The following is a 6,054-nucleotide window of genomic DNA, read 5'->3' as shown; positions in this document are numbered from 1 at the left end:
TGTGATTGAATTTGACATGAAGAGACTTAAGGAATTTGAAATGCGTCGTTGCCTTTGGACACGTGCAAGATTGAATGAATTGTATCATAAGATGTTTAAGGCAATTACTAAATATAATATAGAATATATAATGGCGATAAATATTATATTATTTTAGAAAATCACAATTACTTGTTAGAGAATAATTATGGCAATTGGCTACATTAAGATTGGATTAATGACTAAATTTATATAATCCTATGAGGTCACAAGTACAATAAGGAAATACAACAACAACAACAACAACAACAACAACAACAACAACAACAACAACATCAACATCAGAACCTTAATCCCAAAATGATTTGGGGTCGGCTAACATGAATCATCTTTTCGAACCGTCCATGGGTGAACGCACGCCTCAAAATGCGAATAAAAAAAGGGAAGATGAAAAACAAAAAGGAAGAACGAAAATGTAATGGAAAGTCAAGGTGAACTTAGGGATTTTAAAATCGAATTCCGTCTTTCTTTTATATTAACTTAAAATTTAAATCGAAGTAGGAATGAGATGAGTTTGCTTAGACCTGAAAGGGTGGCAGGTTTTATCTTGGAGAATATGAAATCAAGAGTTCGAACCCAGGAAAGAACAGTGATGACTCTTGCAGAACGAGATTGGTTGATTAAAATGCGTCTTATAGAATGATATCCCTTGTATGAACACCATAATGTAATTATTTATTCATATTAATATATTTCTCACATTTCACCAAAAAAAAAAAAAAAAAATTAAAATTTAAATCGAGAGAAAAGATTAAAACGATTTTTAAAAACCGAAATAGAGTTAAGGATCTGGAATGAACCAGGTAAAATCTATAAGAAAGTGGTTGGTGAAAAAGTGTAATAAAGGGGAGAAAAATAAATAAATTAATTTCTTTAAATTAAATAAAAAAAACACTAAATCTGTCAAAAAACATCAAATACTAAAAATCCACATGTATCATTTCCCTCCATTGTGCCCTCTCCGTTACCATACTCTCCTCAAGCCCCAGAACTCTCATATCGGGCTCTATCACTCTCAACCATGTCTGTCTCGGTCTTCCTCTGCCTCTAGGGACTTTTTCTGTTCTCCAAGTTTCCAGCCTCCTAACTGGTGCGTCCATAGGTCTCCTTCTCACATGGCCAAACCATCTTAGTCGGTTTTCCATCATCTTGTCCTCTATTGGCGCCACTTTTACCTTTTCCCTAATCACCTCATTCCTTAACCGATCTTTCCTTGTATGTCCGCACATCCACCTCAACATGCGCATCTCCGCCACACTCATCTTTTGAATGTGACAATGCTTCACGGCCCAACACTCGGAGCCGTAAAGTAGGGCAGGCCTAATTGTCGTGCGATAAAATTTTCCCTTTAATCTTTGGGGCATATCTTTATCGCATAGAAACCCTGAAGCACTCTTCCATTTCAACCATCCCGCTTTAATTCTGTGAGCCACATCTCCGTCTAACTCCCCATCTTTTTGAATAATAGATCCTAGATATCTGAAGAAATCCGAACCCTCAACAACATTCCCATCGAAAATAATACTCCCCGCCTATGTCGATCTCAACCCCGCCACCTTAGTGAACGACACCTCAAATACTCGGTCTTACTCTGCTCGGCTGAACCCACGAGTCTCTAAAGTCTGCCTCCACAATTCCAACTTTCTCTCCACCCCCTCTTTTGTCTCATCAATCAACACAATATCATCAGCAAACATCATACACCAAGGGATGTCGTCCTGAATATCCCTTGTCAACTCATCCATAACTATAGCAAAGAGAAAAGGACTAAGTGCGGAACCTTGATGCACCCCGATGGTAATAGGAAATTCTTCCGTTCTCCCAACATTAGTGCGAACACTTGCACTAGCCCCCTCATACATGTCCTTTATGAGGTCAATATATTTTCGCAACACACCCTTTCTCGCCAAAGCCCACCAAAGTACTTCTCTTGGTACCCTATCATATGCCTTTTCCAAGTCAATAAAAACCATATTGACTTGAAAAAGGCATATGATAGGGTACCAAGAGAAGTACAATCAGGAAATAATATTTTTTTTTTTAAATATGAGTAATATATATAGATAAGAAAATAATTATAGTGCAGTTTTTGCATTAGCACAAGGTGCTAATACATACATTCAATCATGCTATTTTAGCAACAGAACAATACTAAAACAAATAGGGTATTACATTCCCCATTTGCTGAGCAAAATACTATCATTATGCTTAGTAGGCTTGTCAATTTTGAATCTGATTTTTCTCCTAATCTCCTCCTTGATTTGATCAGCAACTTTACCAGACCTCAAGAGGACAACATTCAGCCTAACATTGTCTCTATGGTGCACAGATATGAGACATCAGTTTTAGGAAAGAATAAGAGTTCTTTTACTTTTCTTATTACACCTAGATTATATTATTATAATATGTGATATTATATATAAATGATTCTAGGGTTATGAAAAATCACAAGTTTTTCATAAGGAACCACAAAGGAGAAAAGCATCTAATCTTCCTATATATTGTCCGCCTCAAGTACACTAATCACAACATTTATGGTAAATGACAATAACTAAACATCTTTCTAAACTAAAACCATAAGAGCTTCCCGGAGAGAGAACTGTGACCTTAGCCTGAAACAACATCTCGAAATCTTACACGTACAAACTCTGACTTAGGTATCGAAGAGGGACAACAAGTCAAACACTAATTCCTAATAAGGACCACATTGATTCAAAGGGGACCAACACTGATTTAAATGTTTTTGAAAGAAACAATTTAGCGTTGTATGTGGAAATCCAAACTAAAACCTCAAAATCAACTATAACATGTGTTTGGGCTAAAATCTGCACTTAGCCTAGCGGGAGATGGACCCATCTGAAGAATTGGGCTGCGGGGGTAGGTCAATCACAGGAAGCCCAAAGGCAAGAGGAATCCGCTTAAGGAGTTGGGCCAAGAAAGCAAGCGATAGAGGAGAAGCCCGTTGATGGAGGAGTCCCGTGTTTTGGAAAGCCTTCAGGGAGATCTCAGGGAGAATTCAGGGAAATCAATGGGAATGGAGGGAGACGACCCATTATGGAAAGAGTTGCAGTAGAAGTAATATTCCTTACCATAAATGAGGAAGAGCATATCTAGGGTTCTTACCCTATAAATAGCCAAATGAGCAACCAAGAAAAGGGCATTCAAGATCTCACGCATACACACGACATATTGTGCTAGCTAAATTTACATACCGTCCCCATTGTACTCATTCTCTCATTAACAAGCTAGTGCAATACTTGGAAGGGTGTCGTTCCTTCCCGCGGTTGTTCCCACATTGGGTTTTCCGCGTCACCAAATCTCACGTGTCAACCTTTATTTAGGTACTTAATTCTTTTATTTAGCATTAAACGCAATCATACAATCAATACGCAACGGTAAGACCGCATTGACCTCATACAACATAGTTCGGTAAAAATTACCAAAACAGTTTGGTGCCCACCGTGGGGCATTGTGGTCGCCAATCGTTGATTAACTCAGACATATAATGGACAAACAAGTATTAGCAGCCGTGTCAGGGAGCGATCAGCCGTCGATACCACCCAATCCAATTCAGAATCCAGCATCGGCGGCACAAACTCAGGCCCCCGGACACACTCCAAGAACCACCTCCATGACAAAAGGCACTCTACCTCCCAGAACTCCTGCTGTGGCGGCCCAAACTAGATCAGACAGGGGCACAACAAGTTCAGTCCTTACTCCACCACCCAGTCCAACACAAACCTTGCTTAGTGACATGGAGAACCTTCAGAAAGTAATGGAAGATATGCGAGAAGATCAGAGAAAGGCAGAAGCTGAAGCAAAGAAGAGGGACAAGGAACTCTGGGCACAGATAGACTTTCTGAAGCAGCAGACCATCATTCCAGCCAGCACGAGGAATGAAGGTCGGGTCCCAGTACTAGATCTTACCCATGGGGCATCAGGCAGCAGGAGTCAACCTCGACAGATACCAGCCGAGCTGGTAACAAGACTAGATCTAACGGCAGTGTCAGCAGGAGAAAGGATAACCCCACAAGGGTTAGGATACCTCACACCAGACAGCTGGCAGCCAGCCGGCCGCGCAGAGGCACAACCAAATAATCTCCCAGTTGATAATCTCGTGATAACTAACCAGACACCTGGCACAAGATCCGCAGGAAACCCGCAGGTAAACTGGCATCAAGGAACACTCGTGACATCAACCCCATTAGCTACCACGCCACACCAGAACCTTCAAGAGTTCAGACATGGAAGCAGCGCTCCAAGTCAACAGACAGCAAACAGACGAATCCAGGACTCCGGAAGCCTGACCAACCAGCAGTACCTTGAGTTAAGAGAGATGCTGAGTAAGGTCCCAGGATTGCCACCTCCACTCGAAAAGGCGGCACCTGACAGTTATGCTGACTCGTCGTTCGTGGATGCCATATCCATCGTTGCCATGCCAAAGGGATTCACCAATCCAAACATGCCTCTCTTTGATGGCACGACAGATCCCTTTGACCACATGAGCCAATACAAGCAGAAAATGATGACGGTAACGGCTGTAGGACAAGTAAAGGAAGCATGTATGTGTAAAGGGTTTGGATCCACACTGTTGGGGCCAGCACTACGATGGTTCGTAAGCTTGCCTAACAGGTCAATATCCACGTTTGCCGACCTGGTAAACGCATTCACTCAGCAATTTGCAAGCAGCCGGAAGCCGCAGAAGCATGCAGGAGACTTGTACAGAATTGTTCAGGGAGCTGGAGAGACTATTAGAGAATACAACACTAGATTCAACAATGAGAAGGTGGCAGTACGGGAGTGTGACGTGTCGACAGCAGTGGAAGCATTCAGGAGAGGCCTACACCATGAATCTGACCTGTACAAGCAGCTAACTATGCACCCTTGTCATAGTTTTGAGGCGGTGCAAGAGAAAGCAGCAGCTGCAATCAGATTGGAAGCAGATATCCTGGCCAGAGCCAGCATACCAAATACACCAAGCGTATCCAGCACATCAGCCATGGAAAAGTCAAGTAGAAAGCAACCCACTAGCAAGAAGGATGAGAGATACAAGCCATATGGTAGGGGAGTCAACAGTGTTGATAACAGATAAGAGAATCAACAACTACCCACACTGGCAAAATATGGATTCACAACTGGCGTCGGATGAATCCTGAAAGCACTCAGAGAGATGGGAGATGGGGTAAGATGGCCCAGGCCACCAGTAGAGGGAAAGACATAGCGAAAGGACAGCAAGAAAAAATATGAGTTTCATCGTGACATTGGGCATAACACAGAGGACTGTTACACACTACGCAAGGAGATTAGACGCCTATATGAGCAGGGAGAACTGAGCCACCTATTACCACGTGGAGGCAAGCAGCAGGATAAGGTAGGCCCCACAAAGCCTGCAACTCCATCTAAATGCACCAAGATAATAAACGTGATAACAGGCGGCTCAAACATAAGTGGGTTAACATATTCAGCAGCCAAAAGGCGTGCTACCGAGACTAAGGGAGACAGACCAGAAACTTCTTGTTGAATTTCTCATAGTGATATACCTGCGGTTGCTTTTGACGAAGGAGATATACGTGACGAGCAAGAGCATCACGACGCACTCATCATAACTCTGTCAATGGCCAACTGCAAAGTCAAAAAGGTCCTGGTGGATACTGGTAGCTCGGTCAACTTAATCATGCTAAAAACCATAGAAAACATGGGGTTCAGCGAGAAGGATTTGCAGAAGAAGACCATCCCGCTGGTAGGGTTCAGTGGAGAGACAGCCAACTCGTTGGGTGAGATAGTAATCCCAACCTACGTGGGAGGAATCAACAAACAGGTAAGGTACTTGGTCATAGATGGACCCTCTACCTACAACGTCATTCTTGGAAGACCATGGCTGCACCTGATGAAGGCAGTTCCCTCAACATATCACCAACGCATAAAATTTCCCACACCATGGGGAGTAGAAACAATACGAGGAGACCAGAAGGAAGCTAGAGGCTGCTACAAGAAAGCATTGACATGCACAGCCAG

This window comes from Silene latifolia, chromosome 4, assembly GCF_048544455.1.
Source record: "Silene latifolia isolate original U9 population chromosome 4, ASM4854445v1, whole genome shotgun sequence".
Taxonomy (NCBI): domain Eukaryota; kingdom Viridiplantae; phylum Streptophyta; class Magnoliopsida; order Caryophyllales; family Caryophyllaceae; genus Silene; species Silene latifolia.
The sequence above is the reverse complement of the archived record's forward strand: the minus strand, read 5'-3'. Positions refer to the sequence as shown.